Consider the following 7,684-nt stretch of genomic DNA (forward strand, 5'->3'; position numbering starts at 1 on the left):
TTTCAGGGACCTAGTCTTGTCTTGAACACTCTTAAAATTAATCTGATATACAAATTAACTACCTCAACTTCGTATAGTTGATCCAAGCAAACTACTCCTAGTTACTAAGTTTCATCGGCATCCCTGCGCCTACAACCAATCTGGTCTACGCATGTGAATCCCAAGATAAAAAATCCACTATCTCAAGATACTTCACCTATTGTGAAGACTTCATCAACTCAACTGCTTTGGATCATAATACGAAACATTAAAGGACTAACTGTTAGAGCATAGCTCGGTTGAACCCACCAGGCGTTGGTATGTCAAGTTTGGTTGTCATATTTTAGTATTAAAACTCATCTAAGAGTCGCTTGATTATTTACTAGAGTCAACTTCGTTTAGGTTAGAATAGAAAGTCTAGGAATGTTGAGACATACAAGTATTATTATGAAGACCTAAAGAATGTGAAGAATTAACGACTGCAATGAAGACATCATCCTTCCTCTTGAGGTTAATAATATTGACTTGGTCTTGTTTCCATTCCTAACGTATCTTTCAAGTCGTATTATATTGAAAACATAACATGCGAAGTTATATTTATAATACTCTAGTGATTAGACTTGGTCATGTTATTATGATCAAAGTATCAAGGAAATATATTACGAAGTATAACGCTTATCTTTTGAGCTTCGTAAATACGACATCGACATAATATATATATTAAGTTACTTGATTATGTATAGGATATATGTGTGATTTCATCCTAGAAACTATGAATTATCATATTAGTTTAAGGAAGTAGATGTATGAACTTGATTCATAATCGAAAGGGAAACCATGGGAGTGTTGGTCCGGTTCTTCATTGAATATATTTGGATGACCAATACAAGATGACAAGGTAGAACCTATCTTAACTTATGTTGATAATTGAGGTATAACCGGCCACAACCTATAATGTGTAGAATATGGTAATCAGTCACTTGATATTGATCCTATAGTGTTTCGATTTAATATATACTTTTTTATCAAGTGAACACTTTGTTGTTGTATCGTCTCGATTTCATATTCATAGATGATCACACAAAGTGAATACCATAGTTGTCATATTGTCTCGACTTTGTACGTAGATGATCACACTTGGTATATGACTTATAGGTTGATATTTAAAAGATTATGGTCTATTTGGGTACCCTCGTATTTTCACTAACCTGTTTCAGTAACCTCTGTATCAATCTCCTTTGGTCAAGAAGTTAATCATAGTGAAAAAGCGGAGGTACAACAACCACACCCAATATTTCGTTTAGGCAATCTGTATGGACTAACTCCAATATAATTCCAAGAGAATCAACTAAACAGTCAATCTCAATCAAGGAAAATATATCCAAGAGTTATATCTCAGTTTCTCAATATAATCTGCAATCGAACAGATAGAAATCCGTGAGCCTGAGTATTATGAGAAACAGCTTGAACGATACCAAAGACCAATGTTCAAGTGTCAATCAATTTCAATCAACAACCAAAGGTTGGATTTACCAATTGATTTAACTATGCACAACCTGTGATATTTCAATTATATTGAAAATATAGTGCGAAAAAGAAATAACACAGACACCAGAAGTTTTGTTAATGAGGAAACCGCAAATGTAGAAAAACCCCGGGACCTAGTCCAGATTTGAACATCATATTGTATTAAGTCGCTACAGAATCTATCCTACTACAAGTTAACTTCGGATTGGAATGTAGTTGAGCCCTAACCAATCTCACACTGATTAAGGTACAGTCGCGTTCCTTACGCCTCTGAATCCCAGCAAGACTCTACGCACTTGATTCCCTTAGCTGATCTCACCCACAACTAAGAGTTGCTACGACCCAAAGTCGAAGACTTGATAAACAAATCTGTCTCCTACACAAAAGTCTATTGAGATAGATAAAAATGTCTCCCACATAAATACCTACGAATTTTTTGTTCCGTCTTTTGATAAATCGTGGTGAACAAGAACCAATAGATATACCAGACTTATATTCCCGAAGAATGGCCTAGAAATATCAATCACTTCACAATAACTTAACTATATGGTAGTAGAAAAAATTATTGTGGAATCACAAAGAATGATACAAAGAGATTTGTGACTACTTATTATATCTTACATATTGGAGATAAATCTCGAGCAAATCTTAAAGAAGATAGTACTCAATACGATAAAACAAAGTAAGATCAGAACATGCAACTACAAAGAAAATAGTTGGGTCTCGCTTCAAAATCCCAATGAAGTCTTCAAGTCGTTAACCTATAATGGTTTAGGAAAAACCTAGGTTAAAGGTGAATCGACTCTAGTCGTAACTAGTATCACACAGGAGGTGTGGGGATTAGGTTTCCCAGTTGCTAGACTTCTCCCTTATATAGTATTCAAATCAGTATTTGATAAGTTTGGAACAAAGCAATCAATATTCACCGTTAGATGAAACCTGATTCAAGATTCAAGCTAATATATTTCCACCGTTAGATGATCTTTATCTTGTTACACACAAATGAAATTTACCTTCATTTAGATATGGGTAACCGTACCTAAACATGTATATTGAGTTGGCTCAATAACAGTTAACCGAAGTTAGAAATATGAACACTTTTCTCTTAACTTTGTTCAGCTTAACACTTCTAGATCAATTGATAATCAAATGAATCTAATTGTGTTACTCATAGAGTTGTTCAATTGTTTATATTCTCATAGAAGTATACAAGACACAATTGGAGAAAAATTGGGTTGATTCAAAAGAATCAGTTCATGAACATTTTAGACACGGTTTGCAAAGATCGCATTCCTTAATTTCCAAAGATTGCATTCCTTAATTTGTTCATGAGTATGAAATCATACTTAACCGATTTTAGAACATGAACCAATTAAGTTAGCAAATGGGTACGCAAACTTAAGTTCCGGACATTGGTCACAAGCCGACAGTTTGCAAACGGGTACGCAAACTTTAGCTCCGGACTGAACTCAGTTGAAACCGTTTGCGAACGGGTATGCAAACTTGGTTCCCGGACTTCAACAGTTAAATCAGTTTGCGAACGGGTATGCAAACTTAAGTGCCCTGACTTAAATAGTTGAATAAGTTTGCGAACATGTATGCAAATTCCAGTCCTGAATTCCGTCAAAACAGTTCGTACACTAAGTGCACAAATCGTAATGTATCCAGACATGGGTTTTTATCTCTTAACTTCAACTTCAATCATTGAAACATTCTTAGAAGACGACATTAGCTGTCTCACACAAACTATTAGCTTATAAGCAATTTTCAAGTGATCGAATGATCAATACGAAACATTCTGAGCCTATATCAAATGACTGTCTCACATAAATCATGTAAGATGTTACCAGGTGATTTTCACATGATCATCTTTTGACTTTCGCCAAGAATAATGATGAACGTGGTTAAACCAAAACGCTTTCTAACACATATTTCGAGAATGATATAAACGAGTTAAACTCAGCTCGAGATATCAAATGTGTATAAAGTAAAGTCTATATAGATATACGACTTTTGTCTCAATATGAGATAAAATAAAATATACTTCTGAGTGATAGATGAGTTCAAGTCTCCATATACCTTTTGTTGATGAAGTTTCACAAGCTCCCCTTAGTAGTTCTTCGTCTCCAATCGATGAAGGTCGTGAAGTCTAAAGCTCAACTACACATTCTATCGTAATCCGAGACATATCTATAAGTAGACTAGAGATCAATACTTATAGTTTTGACAACTAAACTTGACAAACAAGCTTGAGATAGCAACGCTTGCGAGCTCAACCGATCAGTGCTCTAACAATCTCCCCCTTTGTCAATTTTAATGACAAAACTATCAATACATATGGATTACAAAATAAATAAACTTTGTAGCTTCTCATTCAAATGATTGATTTCCTTAGTTCTTCAACATTCCTTGAATTCTTCATAACTCCTACTCCAATGATTCTGAACGTGTTCAACTGAGCATCATAGTTGTCGAAGATCTGTAGCCATAAAAATAATCAACAAGATTGTTTTCATATTGTTATACAGTGTCATAGTATTACTACACAACATCAAAGTTCAATTGTATCACAACTTCGACAATAATACTTTGGTGATATGTATCACTCCCCCTTAGTCAATACTTCATCTCACAATGAAAACCACTCCCCCTTGCATAATGATCCGTAAACCATATGTATATGTAGTATGAAGTACAAAATAATTATCCCCCTTTTTGTAAATATAAATTGGCAAAGGTACGAAAACTAGCGGGATCATAATGAAATTCTCGAAGAGATACTTCATGACTAAAAGAGAACATATCAACTTTGTTTCGATGATTTCACATAGTCGAAACTTAATGTATTCATCAAGGAGTTTATAAAGATACAAGATAACTCCTACAATATTCCACAGCCGCACTCCCCACAAAGATTTGAAAATTAAGCACAAGTTCAATTAAGAACTCTCCCCCATATAATGTCATTCCCGAAAGAACAACTAGAGCAACCTTACTTTTACAAGAAAAAAATGATTTCTTTGGACATTAACAAATCACATGAAACATGAATTTGTATCCAGAAAACCCAATTAAATTAATCACAAAGGAACCTCAATGATTAATTTAATAGGAAATGCTAAACATAAGAAAACTTACGGAGCCATATAGTACTTTCCATAGAAGTGGATCAGGGAAAGATCAATACTGCGGAATATTCAAAGATTTATTCTATTTTTCATCAAAATTTGCATAATGATACCATACACTTAATCTTTGACATATAATTCAAAAGTTCATTCTATTTTCCATCAATATTTGCATAATGACACAATAGACTTAACTTTTGACATACATGGGACAATCATAGTTCACGGACGTAAACACACATATCCCATAACATTATTTGCAATATATAAAAACATTAAAGATTAATACTGCAAAAAAAATCTTCCAAACAACTTTAGAATTTAAATAAATAAATCTAAGAACATCGCAAGATGAAAATTCGTTGGCAATATCTATATATAATCACAATAATTGTTATTCCAAACCCTAGTTATCCTTCTTAAAACACAAGAATAAATTCTCATAAGAAGTTTCATAGACATTGTAGAGCTTTCTCAGGGCATGTACTGAGAATTCCTTCTCATTATTGAAAAACTCATTGATTATGGTATCATTTAATTCTTCCAGATCTTCAGAAATATCAGTTAACTCATCAAGTTTTTTTCAGTTCACACATGGTGTTCTTTGTCGGAGATGACATTTGTTCATAGTGAGTTATCTTTTCCAAAGAGAACGTGATTTGAGATTTTAAATCATTTCTTTTGTTGATGAAATCCTTCACCATAGCCCTAAAGTTATTATCATTTAGACAAAAAAACAAAAAGCAATTAGAGGATGAACCTTTTTCATCGTTTGTATATTTCTCATTTTTGTTCCTTGAGGACATAATTCCTTCACAAAGATACACATTGACTGCCTCTGCTGCATCCCTTTTTGTGGTACCTCTAGTTACAGGAGTCATGATATTGTATCTTCCAAAGAGAAAGGAGTGAAGGGCATTTTGATCACAAATGAATATAAATAGAGCACTAGAAGAGTAAACCCTAAAGAAAACTTTTGAAAAAGTCTTTACGGTTCATGACCCAATATCTATTTTTGATAAGAAAATATTCAATTGCAAATCTTTACTTAAACAATCTTAAACTTCCAATGATAAGAGATTAACAACCATATAAGACTTGATCAACCTTGATGCAATCCTCATATTCTCAAGTTAATAATGAGGATGCAAACATCACTATAATTAGATAGTGATGGAGTGAGCAGAATGCTCACATCTTGTGTCACATGGTGACTTATCAAGGTTTGCTGTATAAACAGACTTCTTACCTCTTCTGACTCTGGTTGTTTTAGACTTCTTCTTGTATTCAGGAGTTCCTTGTTGGTTACTCAAAACCAGATTCATCCTCTGCATGTCATTCTGAAGTTTGGCAATTCGTTTGTTGTTCCTCTTGAATTTCCAACTCTTACTTTGAACATGATTTGCATTTCCACAAAACAAACACTCCAATGATGAATTTTCGTTTTGCAGAATTGACTCCTGTTTATCACAACTTTAAACACCCACTATTCCGGAACCGGCCAAAATAAATGAATTATTTGTGCTCACAGTCTTACTTTTGAACCCTAAAGCATTTGTGTTTCCAAAATACTTCTGATCGAGTAACATTGCTGAGATCTTGTCAGAGCTTCCGGATAACCTTTGTAGGTCACACTTAAGAGTATTAATCTCTTTTTCTTTTAAAGATAAGGTTCTGGTGAATTCATCATTAAGACAATCAATCTCAAGATTTTTCACTTGAAGTGATGATTCAAGTTTCTTCAACTCTATTTTTAGTTGAAGATTTTCTTGGTGAATTTCTTCATTTTTATCCAAGAATTCAAAAATCTCAGTGTCAGAGTCGCATTCTGAATCAGAATTTGAGTTAGTAGAAGTTTCTGCTGTGAAAGCTGAAATTTCTGTGCAAACTTCGAAAGTATGCTGATTGACCGACTGAATTGATTTTCCTTGTATTTAATCATTTGAAGCATCAAAGAGAGAAGGATATTCCTCATATCTTTTGCTTCTTCTCACAATATCCTTGATCTTTTGTAAAATCAATGACCTGTCAGGATCAATATGATTTGAACAACATTCATCAGCCCAAGACAAGCAAGGAGAGGTACTTGTGTTGGTCACAATATTAAACGCGGATGTTCTGCATGTGTTATGATCATGATCAAGAACTCTTTAACTTTCCAATGAGAGAGTTTCTGGAAAGAGTATCAAGGTTATTTCCTTCAACTATGACAAGTTTCTTAGAATCGTATTTAGCTGGCAAGGATCTAAGAATTTTCATTACAATGTCCTTTTCAGGAATAGTCTTACCCAATGCACAAGATGCATTAACAATTTCGGACACTTTGTGGTTAAACTCGAATGAATCTTCATCAGCGATACAAAGGTTTTCTCAATCGTAATTTAGGTTTTGAAGCCTAGCTTCCTTTTCAGAGGAATTTCCTTCGAATACAGTTTCTAAAATATCCCAAGCATCTTTAGACTTAGTGCACGTAGGCACATGGTGTTGAAGATCTGGGGTAATGACATGGATGATAGCATTTAATCCGTCAGAATTTTGCTTTGCAGCTAGAATCTCGGCAAGATCATATGCACCAATATCCTTTGGAACAGTTACATCGCCTTCTGTAACAACCGGAGGATTATAGCCATTAACTACACGAACCCATGATTAAAATCACATGCTTGGAAAAAAAAGCACGCATAGCAATTTTCCACCATAAGTAATTCGAGCCATCGAAGACTGGTGGTACATTTATAGAGATAACATTTTTGTCCATAAAGTTAGATTGCTATAAACACATACTTATGAGGTCTTAAACACATGTTTGCCTGGTCTGATACCAATTGAAAAAGCGGGGGTACAACAACCACACCAATATTTCGTTTAGGCAATCTTTATGGACTAACTCCAATATAATTCTAAGAGAATCAACTATACACTCAGACTCAATCAAGGAAATATATCCAAGAGTTATATCTCAGTTTCTCAATATAATCTGCAATTGAACAGATAGATATCCGTGAGCCTGATTATTATGAGAAACAACTTGAACGATACCAAAGACCAAT

The sequence above is a fragment of the Papaver somniferum genome, unplaced genomic scaffold, assembly GCF_003573695.1.
Source record: "Papaver somniferum cultivar HN1 unplaced genomic scaffold, ASM357369v1 unplaced-scaffold_128, whole genome shotgun sequence".
NCBI lineage: Eukaryota > Viridiplantae > Streptophyta > Magnoliopsida > Ranunculales > Papaveraceae > Papaver > Papaver somniferum.